Below are 15629 nucleotides of genomic sequence, written 5' to 3'. Positions count from 1 at the left end.
AATGAGCTCCTTGTATCTCAATTAAGTAATACTTGTTAAATATCAATCATTTTGCCTACCATTGGGTTCCATATGGTGACCGTATGTGGTTTCAGAGTAAAACTATGCTCCGTAAGATTTTCATTGGCTAACTTCAGAAGTTGTTGATTTCTTCTAAGGTTGCCTTCAGTCTCTAATCATTTGTTTGGTAGCTGAGCACTCTGTTGCTCACACTACTCAGGGACTCCATTTAGGGACCTGCATCTTGAAGTGTGAGTGCTTGCAGGCAGAGCCCTGTGTAGCCTGATGTGTCAGGAATTAGCTTCCCTTACAAATTGGTGGGCCTTTCTGGAGCTGCTTTTCTTTTTCTGTAGGTCTTTCATGAGTTCCTGTAATGATACTTTATTGTATGTGGGACACGTGAACAAAGGAGTCCTTTTGTCCAGTGGGTTAAATATTGGGCTGCTGACTGCAAGGGCAGCTGTGCACACTCACCAGAAATGTGCAGAGAAGATGAGTCTGCCTGCTCCACTAAAGATGTGCAGGCGTGGGAGTCCTACAGGGAGTTCTGCTCTGTGATAGCTCTGCTGTGAGTTGGACCAGATGTGGTGGCAGGGAGTTATGTGCAGACAATGCCAACCCTTGTTCTTGACCCCTTATTAGCTATTTGAGGCTAAATGCAATTTGATTCACATTTTTTGTGTACTCTTGTGAAGTGCAAAAAATAGAATATTTTTTGTTGACAGTTTTGGGAACTGATATATTAGTGGAGGAGAGTTTTTTGGAACATGCTATTTTTTTTAATCATTTACGTTGGGCTCAGACAACTCTTATCACTATCCATACATCCATCCACTGTGTCCGATGTCTCCCTTCACCCACTTTTCTGTTGTTCATCCCCCATTTGTCTTTAGTGATCTTATAGGGAAAGTGAGCACACAATGGTATGAAATTTTGGAACATGCTACTTTTTTATTGATTTCAATCTTTTTGCATTTCTTCATTGAAATCCCAACGACACACCTTTCTGACTTCCTTTATCCTTATAAAAATGTATTTGTTCAACCTGGGCTTTGACTATCCTTAAAACATAGCAAGTACATTTCTTCCTAATACCCTGTGGTCTGGTATTTTCTCCTCTAGGAACAAACTCTTTTGGACTACCCATTAGTTAATCCCATCACATCCTTCAAATCACTGTTTTCAATGAATGCAATTGATTAGACTACTAAGGGCAGATAAGGAAAACCACTTGTAAACAAAAGGGCCCCATAGGCAGGTACACAGAATGATTTCACAATGAAATCAGCTGAGAGAGTACCTGTTTTCACCGCCCCTCTGTATTGAGGACAGATGTTTGCTCTGGGTCCTAACTAGAGTAATTAATTAGAGGCATTTAAAAGGATGCTTTTCTTGTTGTTAGTTACCATCTAGTTTTCTCCAATTTATTACAACACTGTGCACCCATGGTGATGTAGTGTGCTATGCGTTGGGTTGGTACCCACATGTTCAGCCATTCAAAACCGCTCACTGGTCCACAGTAGAAGATGAGGCTTTCTACTCCCTTAAAGAGTTGCAGTTTCAGAAACGCGCAGGCCCTGTTCTACTCTGCTCTGTGGGGATGCTTTGAGTCAGAATTGACTCAATGACAGTAATTTTTTTAAAAAATGTACACCAGAAAGAAAAACATGCCCTGTGACCTCCGTACTCTGACTTCAACATGGTCAGCTTTTATCTCTGAGACTGGAATGGTGACTTTGAGCTCTTCACATATTGGTCATAAACCTGAACGTCCTCATTTGCATTTCTTTTAACTATTGCCTCTTTTGTTTTACTTTCTTGCTGGTGCTTCTTCATGCTCCACTTATTTTCCAGTGTGGGAAGTTCCATGAATGCTTATTGCTAACGAGCTTTTCATTTAGTGGCTGACCATGGAGCTTCCCTCTCCGGCCCCTGAAGACCTGGGTGCTCTTTGACTCCTTAGCCTGTATGTTTGAGAAACGGAAATCGAACTGAGCATTTGCAAATTCATCACAGAACCTTCCCATGTTGTTAGAATTTCCTTATCATGCCAGGGTTCTCTGGCTAGTGTTTCCTAAAGTGATCATTTTATTTCTCCCTACACTAGCTCACGAAATGTAAATATGTATGTGTTAATGCTTAGACTCCACCTCTGTTGCATTTCTCATAAGAGTTATTATCATTTGGCCTTGTGCTTTTGTTCTTGTTATTTACTGTGGAGTGTTTTCAACTCATAGCCACCTCATGTGTGCAGGGTTGAACTGTTGGTTTTGGAATGGTGTGCCCTCTCAGAACACATTGGTCTGGTTTTGTTCTGATTTGCTCAATGGTTTTTTATTTGCTCAATCAATCTAATAATTTCTTATATGCAAGAGCCAGTTGTACGGCCCTGAGGTAAGCAGTATTGTCTGAGGGTCCTGGCTTTTCCAGGACAATGCGTTCCAGTTATCTGAATTGAATAGATTGTTTTCTTCGTCTCCTCTTTGTACTACACAGAAGATCCAGATCATCTCTGTAACTGATGACTGACAGAATAAAAAGCTCTGGGCATATGAACAGAAATGTAATTGCCAGGCATTTAGTTGTACACACATGGACCTGCATGCTGACCTGGTTCAACAAGTTTTCATTTGAGCAATACTGAAATTGTGAGTAATGTTGGTGACTTCAGCTCTATCCCATTGGGAGCAACATCTGCTTAAAAGTGAGTGACAAGAGGACTAAATGAGCCAATGTGGCCAAATCTTTTTGGAAATTGCCTCAGAATCGTGGTTGCTGAATAAATGCAGTGTTTTATCATGAACATGTTGTGTGAAAGAGGCCCTAGTGGTTCACTGGTTTAATCGATGCCGCTGGCCAGACCCTTTGTGGCTCCAGCATTCCAGGCCCATCAAGGGAGGCCAAGGAGGCTGCGTGGGCCCGTGAAGATTTACAGACTTGGAAACACTAGCGAGCAGTTCCACTCCCTGTTTTATGGTCAAAATGAGTTAAAATGTACTTGACCGCAGTCCATTTGGTTTTGGTTCATCATGAAGGAATGGGAAGGCTTTAAAACCCGGCACCCGATGCACTGCTGTGGATGAGATTTTGAAAGGCTTATTGGATCGACACTAGGTTACACTGTTGTAGCAGAATTGTGGAGTGACCGTGACAGCTCATGCGACTTTATGCCATAGCTAGTTGGCCATGCTGTGAAATCTTAGCATAAAGTGCAACCTTTTCTATGTTGTTGTTAGGTGGCTTCGTGTCCATTCCAGCCCCTAAAGCCCTCTATGTAACAGCGCGACACACTGCCCTGTCCTGCACCATCCTCACATGTTCCCACGTTGGAGCCATTGCGACAGCCCCTGTGTCGATCCATGTTGGCGAAGGCCTTTCTCTTCTTTGCCTCTCTCTCCCTCACCAAGCACCATGTCCTTCTCCAGGGACTGGTCTCTCCTGAAAAGATGCGGGAACAAAAGTATGACAAGTCATGGAGGCCAGTCCCACAGCTGAGAGAATGCTAGTGGTCATCATGTTCAGCTAGTCGTCCTTCCATGATCTGCAAATGTGAAAAAATCTTTAAAAATCTAAAATGTGAAAAACATCTCAAAGCCTGGTATGTAAGTCCTAGTATCCTAACAGTTTAACATTGAAATGCACTGAAGTTCAGTCAACTTATAAGAAAATTGGAACCTAAGTACATTTTCCCAATCAGCAAAAAGGACATGCTATTATGAAACTGAATATATTGTGCTCTTTTGTCAGTATATCCTATGAGCTTAGTGTGTATTGATGTGCGTATCCAGTATTTTTTGAGGGGAGCAGTCCATAATAATTACATGACAGTAGCTTTGTCTCAGTGGGAAAATTTTCAAGATATCTGCATATATTCTTTTTTTTAATCATTATATTACAACTCATCACAATCCATACATCAATTGTGTAAAGCACATTTGCACATTCATTTCCATTATCAATCTCAAAGCATTTGCACTTCACTTAAGCCCCTGGCATCAGCTCCTCATTTTTGCCCCTCCCTCCCCACTACCCCCTCCCTTATGAACCCTTGATAACTTATAAATTATTATTTTGTCATATCTTATACTGTCCAAAATGTCCCTTCACCCACTTTTCTGTTGTCAATCCCCCAGGGAGGAGGTTATATGTAGATCCTTGTAATCAGTTCGCTCTTTCCACCCCACCCTCCCTCCATCCTCCTGGTATCGCCACTCTCACCACTGGACCTGAATGGATCATCCACCTTGGATTCCTTGTTTCCATGTTCCTATCTGTACCAGTGTACAGAGGGTATCTATATTCTATTGTTACCTTTCACTCTTGCCCGGTTTCCCTTTTCAATAGCTTGTCCTATCTCATTGAAAATACAAAATACACAAGCGTGCAACTGCAGAGTGACTGGAAAGTAGGCGAGTAACATAGACACTCTATAGAAAATTTCATAATTCCCCAAATAATCATCTCTATCACCAGGTAACACGTCAGCTCTTGATCACGTAGAATTCTCCAAGAGGATACCATGACTCCAGGGCTTTGGGTCCCTACTTTGTTAGTTCATACCAGCAGCTCTCCAATGGCTAAGGAGGGGCGACAGGGAGAAGCACAAATTCTGCAGTGTTTCCTAGTTGTCATCTTCCTTTCACCCTGTGCTTCCTGTTCTGATAAATATTCTGATTTCAATCCTCCCTCCAATGGAAGAGAGGATATGAATTTGGAATCGAGGCTTTTATTTTTGATCATTCATCTGATTTATGTGTTCTGACTGTTCTCTATTCTGAAACAGCTAGATAGAAATAAGGCTGCAGTTGGTCACAGACAAACTGTACAGAGATAAACTCATTATGCTAGAAGCATGCAGTCCTTGGGATAACATGTAATTAGTGAGGGAGTGTGTCTAGTGCAGTGGTTCTCAACCTTCCTAATGCTGCAACCCTTTAATACAGTTCCTCATGTGTGCTCACCCCCCAACCAAAAAATTATTTTCATTACTGTAATTTTGCTACTGTTATGAACGGGAGAACCCTTTGAGAGGGTTGTTCAACCCCCAAAGGAGTTGCAACCCACAGGTTCAGAACAGCTGATCTAGTGGGTGAAGTGGGTTAGCTAAACCCTGATGGAAATCCTTAGAGCAAGACCCCTGTGTCTAATGCCCATGTGAAGTCTCTGTTTCCCCAGGACTGTCTTCTTCATCCTTTCACATAGTGGAATGCATGGTACCTTGCCAAGCCAGAATATACGGGATGTTTTAGGACACTGTGGCTGTTGAGGAGGTGGCTCTGAATTTCTCCGAGGAAGAATGGGCATTGCTGGACCTTTCTGAGAGGAAACTATAGAGACACGGGATGATGGAAACTTTTAGAAACCTGGCCTCAGTAGGTATGAATATTTTCATTAAAAACGGAAAGATGTGTGCGTGCGTGTGTATATGTATATTTGTGTATGTTTCATACTCAGTGATGCTATTGCAGTATGTGAGCTGAGTAATGGGAATACTTTGTTATATAAACAAGTGTAGTACTTTCCTCTCAGGAGCATGATGTCATGTTTCCCCATGAATATAAGGCTCTTAGTGTTATACTGATTTCTTATATCAAGTGTGACTATGAGTCTACTAAGTTTCCTTACGTGTTATAAATGTGAGTGTTGACCTTTGGTGCAGAGAGGCTATGTGTGCATTGTGCCTTGTAAGAGCTCTGTGTTTTTTCAAGGTTAACATGATAGCTTTATCTATTTATTATCTATTTATCCATTGTGTGTCAAGCACAGTTGTACATGTGTTACCTCATCATCCTCAAAACATTTGCTTTCTACTTGAGCCCTTGGTATCAGCTCCTCAATTTCCCCCCTCCCTGCTCACTGCCTCTCCATCATGAACCCTTGATAATTTATAAATTATTATTTTTTCATCCTTACACTGTCCGATGTCTCCCTTCACCCACTTTTCTGTTGTCCATCCCCCAGGGAGGGGGTTTTATGTAGATCCTTGTAATGGGTCCCCCCTTTCTGCCCCACCTTCCTTTCACCCTCATGATAGCACCACTCTCACCACTGGTCCTGAAGGCATCTTCTGTCCCAGATTCCCTATGTTTCAGGTTCCTATCTGTACCAGTGTGCATCCTCTGGTCTAGCTGGATTTGTAAGAGAATTAGGTTCATGATAGTGGAGGGGAGGAGGAGCATTTAGGAAGTAGAGGAAAGTTGTATTTTCATTGTTTCTACACTGTACCCTGACTGGCTCGTCTCTTCCCTATGATCCTTCTGTAAGGGGCTGTCCAGTTGCTGACAGACGGGCTTTGGATCCCCAATCTTCACTCCCCTTCATTCACAATATGCCCGATACTGATCCCATCGACACCTTGTAATCAATCCATAGGTTGTGTGCTTTTTCCATGTGGGCTTTCTTGCTTCTAAGCTAGATGGCCACTTGTTTACCTTCAACCCTTTAAGATCCCATATGCTATATCTTTTGGTAGCTGGGCTCCATCAGTTTTCTTCACATTTTCTTTGCACACAGTTGTCTTCAGCTATCATCTTAGGAAGGTGAGCATCGTGGAATGCCAGGTAATAGAACAAAGTGTTCTTGCATTGAGGGAGCACTTGCATGGAGGCCCAATGTCCATCTGATACCGTAATACTAAACCTATTAATATATGCACCTAGATCTATTTCCCCACCCTAATATAAATATATTTACATATGCACATGCTTGTATTTAGACTTCTGTAAATGCTCTTTGTCTCCTAGTTCTTTCCTCTATTTCCTTTTACTTTCCTCTTGTCCCACTATCATGCTCTGTCTGTAGTTCAGTAATTTCAGGGTTTCAGTAATTCTTCTCAGTTACATTGCCTTGATCAATCCCTACCAGGCATCTTACACCCTCCTTGCCACTTATTTTGTGTCAGGGGAAAGGCCAGACCCTAACACATCACAGCGGGTCGGTTGGTGCAATTGTACAGTGATAATAAATAAAGATTATAGTAAAGTCATAGGGAGCATGAGAGATAGAAGAGAGATTGAAATAATGGAGTCAGACACATTTCATAGTTGCATGTTCACCTCAGCCTCACTTGGGGGTCCACATGGGGAGAGAAATATTTATTGCTAACCAAGGCTTTTATATCATCTGGGGATGTGCAGGCCCCCTAATTACAGGTGAAGAAATCCATCACAGGAAAGTGTTGTGCTATAGGTAATATAGTAATGGGAGTGGGCTGCTGTAGGGGTTCATATGCTGTTGGAAGAGGAGGGAGTAAGGGTGTGCATGTGACAAGATGGGCGGACCCGAGATTCAGCATGGCAGCCTAACTTTGGATGTCACTGAGCAGGTTTGACCTGTTCTCTGGTTCACTGTAGAAATCATTATCAGTAAGGTGTACTGTAAACCCACCTTGCAGGGTCTAAATTGAAGCCTTTAGGGGGAAGTATCCCATTGTCCTTAACAGCAGGGATGGGCCCTATATGTGGTGGGACTAGACAGTCCTCTGACAGCTGATTGCCTTCAGGGAGGTAACTTGACAATTATTTACCATTAATTGTGAGCAGTGTCCTAAGTCTAACATATATTTGGGGGAGATGACTTGGAAAAATCTTTCTGTTTCCCACTATTTTGGATCACTTATTGATTGTTCCCTTTTCCCTGGGTTGGTTAACACCACTTTCTTTCCCCCACCTCCCCTTCTCCCATGTCATGCTCCCTGCCCCAACCATGGGTCCTGTTGCTTTCTCCTCCAGATTGTTTATCTGGCCTATATTATCTAGTTAGAAGTGCAGTTATAATATGCACACACACACACACACACACACATACACACACACAAGCACACATACACACAAAAGAGCAAAACAAAATGACAAAAGAAAACAAAACAACAGCAACAAGAAAAAAAGGGAAAAAAGAGAAAAGCCTGTAAAAAGTTAGAGGTCTCTATGTTGACCTTTAGGAGTGCTTTTCTGTGGAGTCTGATGGGGGCCACGCCCTGGCCCCCGAGTCTAATTTTGGTACTCTTGGGACTTCCTTGCTCTACTTCCCTTGCTGTTCTGTTGCACAACACCCTTAGTGTTTTGCCTGGGTGTGGTGGGGTCAGATCGGATGCAATTCCCAAACTGTCTCCAGTGTTGTCCCCTATAGGGCTATAGGTCAGTGAGGGATGTCATGACTCATAGTCGGTGCAGCCATAGTGCTTCTTTTTGCATGGGCTGCTCAGAGCAGGCATATTGTCCTCAAAGCTTGGTGGGCCAGGATGTGTGCTCCACTCTCTCTTCCTCCCCCTTCATTTTCTCCCGTGTGCTCTGATCAGACATGTCCCTTTCCCTGAGCTGTAGCTTCAGTGTTGTCCTCTGAAGTAAATTCTTCTGGGGGAAGGGGCAGCTGTCCTCTTAGTTGGGATTGGGGCTGGCCCCTCTGATATTTTTGTTATAAATAGATTTTCTTCCACCAAAATTCCACAGACCTAGAGGAGCATAGGACTGGCTCAGTGTCAGGGAATTGTTGATTATCTTTTCACACTTTCCTTGTGATGTGTTTTTCTCCAAGAGCAGCATGTCAGGTACACCTTTTCGCCCTCATATGACACTAATGTGATGGGGATCTGCCTTAGGCTGGGTTCTCTAGAAAAATAAAACTATAGACACTGACATATGCATAAGAGAGAGCTTTTCATCAAGAGAACATCCCAGCCCAGTCCAACTGAAGCCCATGGGTCCAATGCTACCTAGAGCATCCATGGCTCAGTGTGTTCAAGTCCCCAAACTTCAGTTTTTGGGTGAGCATCAATCCTATCTGTTGTCCAGCTTGGTATATGTGTGTGTATCACATACATATATGTGTGTGTATCACATACATATATGTGTGTCTATATAGTCACTCTAATATTATATGTGCACACGAATGCCTTGGTTTAGTTTATTAATTCATCAGTATATGAGGACCTTCAACACTACAGAAAACTACAGGACTCTAAATTCATGCTTTCATCACAGAATGGGTGGAAACAAATTCCCTGTTTCAGGGTTTTAATCTGAATACATTTGTACTTCCTTTTCTGTAAGATAAATGCTATAATTTTGATCATGCTGTATTTCTTTTTTTATTAAATCACTTTATTGGGTCTTGTAGAACTCTTATCATAATCCACACCTCCATCCATTGTGTCAAGCACATTAGTACATTTGTTGGCATACTCATTCTCAAAGCATTTTCTTTCTACTTGAGCCCTTGCTGTCAGCTTCTCATTTTTATTCCCCCCTCCTCATGAACCCTTGATAATTTGTAAAGTATTATTTGTTCATCTCTTACACTGCCCTATGTCTTCCTTCACCCACTTTTCTGTTGTCTATCCCCCTGGGGAGGGAGTTATACGTAGATCATTGTGATAGGTTCCCTCTTTCTCCCCCCACCTTCCCCTTCCACTTCTGATTAACAATTAATAGTTAGGGAGTTAAGTACCAAGAGTTATTTCAGCGTGTTTAAATGTAGCCTACAATGTTTTAGCATTTATTAGCTATTCATGGCATATCGTGAATATTTTATGGATGTGATAATTAAATTATGATTAAAGGAATTTTTATGTCTTTTTGGAAGCCTCTTCCTTAAAAAAAAGTGAACCTGGTAGCTCTAGTTAGAACATACAGTCAATTTTTAATATCACTGGTAAAAGTGGACATTTATGGTTGTCCTTTTTCTGACGTGGGGTGATGTTTTTTCAAGTATGACTTTTTCTTTTTAGGAATGTATATTAGCATATTAACATTTTGAACTATATTTGTTTTATGTTAGATTTGTAGAGTTATTTTTCCTTAGCATGAAAAGTCTTTGACTTTGGTTAGTAAGTTTTGTGTCTATTTAGATTATTAATTCTTTTTTACATTAATTGGTATATATTACAGTGCTCATTTTCTTATATTAAATCAACTCTAGGATAGATTCTACTTAATTATCATGTGTAATTATTTTCATGTGTTTTCTGACTCTATTCCCAATGTTTTCAAGAACTTTTTCATGTAGATCCATTATCAATATTGCTCTACAGTTTTCTTGAAGTATCATTATCTGACCTTGTTTACAGGTTATTACTGGTCTCATAGAAAATATTAATAAGGTTACTCTGACAATTATTGTTATGTTTCACCCAATAACGTGAACTTAGACAAAAAGAATAAAGTGTCTATTCATATTGCGTGAATACTCTCCTGTCTAGCTGCCAGAATCTTCAACTTTAATCTGTCTTACAGTTAGCCTTGAAGTTTCTCATGGAATTGAATTGTGATTCAGTTGATTGTAAACTTTCTGAACATCCTGAAACCCACTCGACTCTCATAGATCACTTGCTCTGGCTGGATCCTCTAGAGTGATAAATGATTTACACCCCTCTTGACGGGACAAATCGTCACTCACACCTGAGACTATGGATGGGACATCCTTGAACCCAAGCCAATAAGCCCACTACTACAGTGTGTGTTGTTTGCCATCAGTCAGCATTACCTAGAAAGCTTGGAATCCAGAATTTAGGTCAAGATGACAAAATGGTTTGATCAGTCATCTCTTTTCTGGATACATCTTGCATTTTTAAGCATCTTCCCTCACCTTGGCTCTTACCATGACCCCTTGCCATTCCATGACTGTAAGCTGCAGTCTTTCCCAAAGGCTTTAAAATCGGACATCTGTAAACACAAGAGCTTAAGAGAGTAGCAAATAAGGATTCCCCTGGCTTGTTTTCTTGTTTAGAATATCTCTATCTTGGCCAAGGTACCTCTAGGATGTGCTATGGGTGTCGCTCTGTCTCTTGTTGTCCACCTGTACAAAAACTTTCTCTAGTTACTACACTATTGTGCATAAATGGGCTACCCAACCATAGGGATTTCTTCACACAATAGATATTGTAAAGAATACCCAGGATGCAAGGGGATTGGAGTAGGTTTTACTTAATGAGAAGCTCAGCCTGAGTTGGAGTGGCAGATATGAGCGTGATTCAGCTTGATCACTTTCACCAGATATGTCAAGGGTTTTGGTCTGAGGTTCCGTTATGGGCTTTTAAAGAACATTCTTCATAAAATATTCCGTTCTTCAGTTAGATTGCTGGTGAAAAGAAGATATTTACCTTCAATGGAGCTTGAGAAATTTGAGGCCTTAAGTACTTCCACTTTGTGGATCCAAAGTTGATCATGATATTTGGGAAATTAGTAAAATTGCTCTGCAAAGATAGAGTGGACCCTTGTTTGATGCAAACCCTCAGCTTTGAGCAGGATTTTGATCCCAGGTGGTGGGGGTGGTCACTATTTAGCGCAAGAAGTACAGGCCAAGAAAGTGATATGCCTTTTTCAACATTGCCTCCTCTTCTGTTTCAGAACAAAGATTTGCCACAGAGAAATACAGTCCAGTCTAGGGAGCTAGAAATCTGGTACTAGTGTCTTGCACATTGAAGCATGACAAGGAAGGACTTCAACTTCTGACTGGGTCGTGAACCAAATCCATTCACCTGACTCCAAGCAGGGTGAGCATCCCTGGGGTTCCTGGGGTCAGCACTGGGCAGAGGAGTTTGAGGGGAAGCAGGAGGGATCTGAGCTTTCTGGGGTCTGAACCCAGGAAACACCAGTGTACAAGAACCCAGGCTGCCCCATTGGTCGGGGTCCGAGCAATTTGCGCATCTCCCGGAATGATAGAATTTGCTGATAATGTAACCATGTATAATTGTATTAGAACTTAAATTGTGAGCACTCCAATTTGCAAAAGGCGGGTGGCATAGTGGTTACAGATTGGACTGCTAACTGCAAGGTCAGCAGTTCAGAATTACAAGTCACCCCTGAGGAGAAAAACAAGGTTTCCAATCTTGGTAAGAGTTATAGTCTCCGAAATCCACAAGGGGCCATTCCACCTCCCTTTAAAGGGTCACTGTAACCAGAATCCACTCTGTGGCACTGAGTTGGGTTTAAGGTTTGCATTGCTGATGACAGTGACAACTCTGTCCATTTGCTGCCTCCCCAGTTTGATTAAGCCTCCATTGAATTCCTTTTGATAATTAGCCAAGAATGTAGATCATCTTACCCTTGCGGAAAATGCCTTACAAAATAGATTGCCTGCACTCCTCTCCATCCATCCCCCTCCAAGGGCCTGCCTAGATGTATCCTTGATGGAGCTCACCTAAGCGAGGACAGCACAGGGGCCATTGTTATGAGTCTGGCCTTGATTGCCTCAGTTTGAAGGCCCTGGACCAATCTTTTAAGTCTTTCTATCTAATAATGTGCATGTCCCAATTATGGTCCCATTCCTGCTGCTGCAGTCCCACCTGTATCTGATGTATTGCTTTGCCACCAATCATGATCTGTGACATGGCCTTTTGTTCTGTGTCCTATTTATCTAGGGTCCCGACTCTGAATCCTCAGTTGCATTTGAACTGCTAATGGCCTCCCTTATCCATATGATGTGTGTGCGTATCTTTTGTTGTCTCTTAAAGTTCAATAAATGCTCTCCTCAAATTATGTTTGACAAAGAAGTCACTTTTCCACCCTAACACACAATTTAGCATCATCAGTGCCTCAAGGTACAGTTCTCTGGGACAGCATCTTGACAGCCGTACCTGCAGGTGAGGTCAGGCCCTACAACCCCCTGGCTTCTGTCCTAAATGTACAAAAATTACAAAGTTCTCTTAGTTCTGCGGATAAATTCTCTCTCTGCACCTTAGCCTTGTACCAGACACACTTAGCTCTATGTGGGTTGGCAAATCTAGTTCCCCAGATAAGAACTCAAATGTACCCCTATTTCACCTCTAACCTCCTGCCCAAAGGCACTTAGCTCTCTTGTTCTGTGGTCTGGGAATGCCACTGCTCTGTCTCAGGCTCTTGGTTCTGCTGCCACCATGTCTCTGTTGCTGCTTCTTCCCTTCATGTCCACTCTTGTGTCACAGCTGCCTGTCTGCTGGATTGAAGAATTTCTGTGAAAGAATCTGGGATCTAAAGGCCCCTACTCCTGGTTCTTTTTTTTTTTTAAAGTCATTTTATTAGGGACTCATACAACTCCTAATACAATCCATACATATATCAATTGTGTAAAGCACATTTTTACATTCGTTGCCCTCATCATTCTCAAAACATTTGCTCTCCACCCAAGCCCCTGGCTTCAGGTCCTCAATTTTTCTTCTCCCTCCTCACTCCCTCCTCCCTCATGAACCCTTGATAATTTATAAATTGTTATTTTGTCATATATTTCTGTGTCCCATTTTTCTGTTGTATGTCCCCCAGGGAGGAGGTCACATGTAGATTCTTGAAATAGGTTCCACTTTTCCAACCCAACCTCACTGTGCCCTTCAAATATCACCACTCACACCACCAGTCCTGAGGGGATTATCTGCCATGGCTTCCCTGCATTTTCAGTTCCCATCTGCACCAGTGTACATCCCCTGGTCTAGTCAGACCTGCAAGTCAGGATTCAGACCATGACAGTTGGAGGGGGGAAGGAAGCACCCAGAAACTTGATCAAAGTTGTATTTTTCATCGTTGCTACATCACACCCTGACTGTTTCATCGCCTCCCCAAGACCCTTCTGTAAGGGAATGTCCAGTGGCCTACAAATGGGCTTTGGGTCTCCACTCCACACTCCCCCGCTGATTCACTATGGTAAGATTTTTTGTTCTGATGATGCCTGATACCTGATCCCTTGATACCTTGTGATTGCACAGGCTGGTATGCTTCTTCCATGTGGGCTTTGTTGCTTCTGAGCTAGATGGCCGCTTTTTTACCTTCAAGCCATTAAGATCCCAGATGCTATATCTTTTGATAGCTGAGCACCATCAACTTTCTTCACCACATTTGCTTATGCACAAATCTGTCTTCAGTGATCATATTATCGAGATGAGCGTGCAATGTAATGACTCTTCTCCATCTATCTTGATTGATAATTTGGCTTGGTAGCGTATTCTTGGGTTTGCATTGTTTTCCTTCAATTTTTTGAAAATGTTACTCCACTCTCTCTTCTTCATAGTTTCTGCTGATAGGTCTGATCATATTCTTATTTGGGAACCTTTATATATGATTGCTTGTTTTCCCCTAGCTGCTCTCATGATTTTCTCCTTTTCCTCAAAGTTGGATAATTTAACTATTATGTGCCTTGATGACTTCTTCTTGGGATCCAGTCTTGCTGGGATTCTTTCAGCTTCCTGAATGGTTGCCTTGTTTTAATTCACTAAGCTGGGGAAGCTTTCCTCCAAGAATTCTCTCACTACTGTTGCAGATGACTTCTTTGTTGTGTCTTCCTCCAGTAAGCCAATAATTCTAATGATGTACCGCTTCATAGCATCAGACTTAGTTCTTAAGTTTTCTTCAGCTTCTCTGATGATCTTATTAGATTTTTGTTCTCGTTTGTTGAAGTCTGCTTGGCTGTCCTCCAAGTCACTGATGCGGGCCTCTGATTCTTCCAGTTGCTTGTCGAGGTCCATGAGTGTGCTACTGGTTTTTGTTATCTCCTCCCTAAGCTCCTGTATTTCTCTTTGATTTATGGTTTTTACCTTTTCTATCATTTCATCATTTTTCTGTATTGTTTCCCTCATATCCCCTGACTCCAAGTAACATTCTGAAAATTTCTTTCTGTGGCAGCTCAATGTCTGCTTCCTCTATGCATGCATTATGTTCAGGACATCTTCTGGCTTTGCCTTTTGTTCCTCTCCTTTTTTTGTTGAGGTTTTTGGGGCTGATGGCTGCTTGTGTTGCATTGTTTTAGATGAGCCAGGTGCCATTTTCCAGGGAGTCGAAGAACACTGGCTCTCTCTGGGAGACTTTGAACTGCCTATAGCTTATTTCACTATGGAATTAACCTACCACTTTGTCCTCCTGTGGCTTCCCTCTCGGGGGAGTGACCCAGAAGGGTTGCCTGCTTTGGTGTTGCAGAGGTTGGGCAGAGGCTCCTGCAGTAACTTTTGTTGAGGAGTGTTGGCCGAGCTGCCTTATGCCCCACAGGCACAAAGGCTGGAAGGAGTTCCCCAGTCAGAAGTTGAGCAGAGTATCCCCTGTTGGGGGCCAGCAGGGATTTTTCCAGCCTGCTAACTACACAGGGTGGAGCTCACCTAGCTGCGTGTGGCTCAGGTGTAAATGCCCTAAGCTAAGGGAGTGGTCTGGAGGTTAGCAGTAGAGTGTGAGAGACCAAGAAAGAGGAAAAGAGGAGAAAAAAAAGTTAAAAAGCAAGCCAAATGTGCCCATGAGGGGCGGGGGAGGGGGAATATAGTGAAGAGATGGATAGAAAGCAACAATGTAGCTGAGCCCTTATCCAGGCCAGAGGAGCTGCAAGGGTTTAATCCTTGTTCGGAGGTGGTAGCAGCAAGCTGTGGCTGTGTTGAGAAAAGGCTGCTGCACAGCCCTCCAAGACTGATAGGGTGACAGAGAGGAGATGCAAAGGTCTAGTGCCTGCCCCAAGGCAGGTGGTGGCAAACTGTGGCTGTGTTGAGACCAAGCAGCCCTACAGGCTCCAAATGGTCCTGGCTCTGGCAGAGACAGTGGCGGGGCAAAGGTCAAGCCCCAGCCGGCCTCCACTGAAGTAAACCAAAAGCCCCCAGCCCCTCAAAACCCCATGGGTCTGTGCCTACTTGTCTTTATGATGCTCCTCCTGCATTCCAGCAGTGTTCAGTTATCTCTAAGTAACTCTCCTAG

The 15629-nt window shown here is 42.7% G+C and overlaps 1 long non-coding RNA gene across 3 annotated transcripts in view; it reads left to right on the top strand.

Moving 5' to 3' along the window:
* LOC142427438 (uncharacterized) overlaps positions 1-15629 on the top strand; it is a 66562-nt gene that overhangs the window by 41026 nt on the left and 9907 nt on the right. The window contains exons 1-3 of one of the 3 annotated variants that reach the window (XR_012780060.1): positions 3132-3598; positions 5203-5376; positions 11343-11488. This is a non-coding gene — a long non-coding RNA (uncharacterized LOC142427438). Of the gene's footprint in view, positions 1-3131; positions 3599-5175; positions 5377-11342; positions 11489-15629 lie in introns of those variants that run through there. The other 2 variants (XR_012780059.1, XR_012780058.1) reach the window with 2 other exon arrangements.

The sequence above is a fragment of the Tenrec ecaudatus genome, chromosome 15 (genome assembly GCF_050624435.1).
Source record: "Tenrec ecaudatus isolate mTenEca1 chromosome 15, mTenEca1.hap1, whole genome shotgun sequence".
Taxonomy (NCBI): domain Eukaryota; kingdom Metazoa; phylum Chordata; class Mammalia; order Afrosoricida; family Tenrecidae; genus Tenrec; species Tenrec ecaudatus.
Note: the sequence above shows the minus strand (reverse complement) of the source record. Positions and strands in the feature narration are given on the sequence as shown.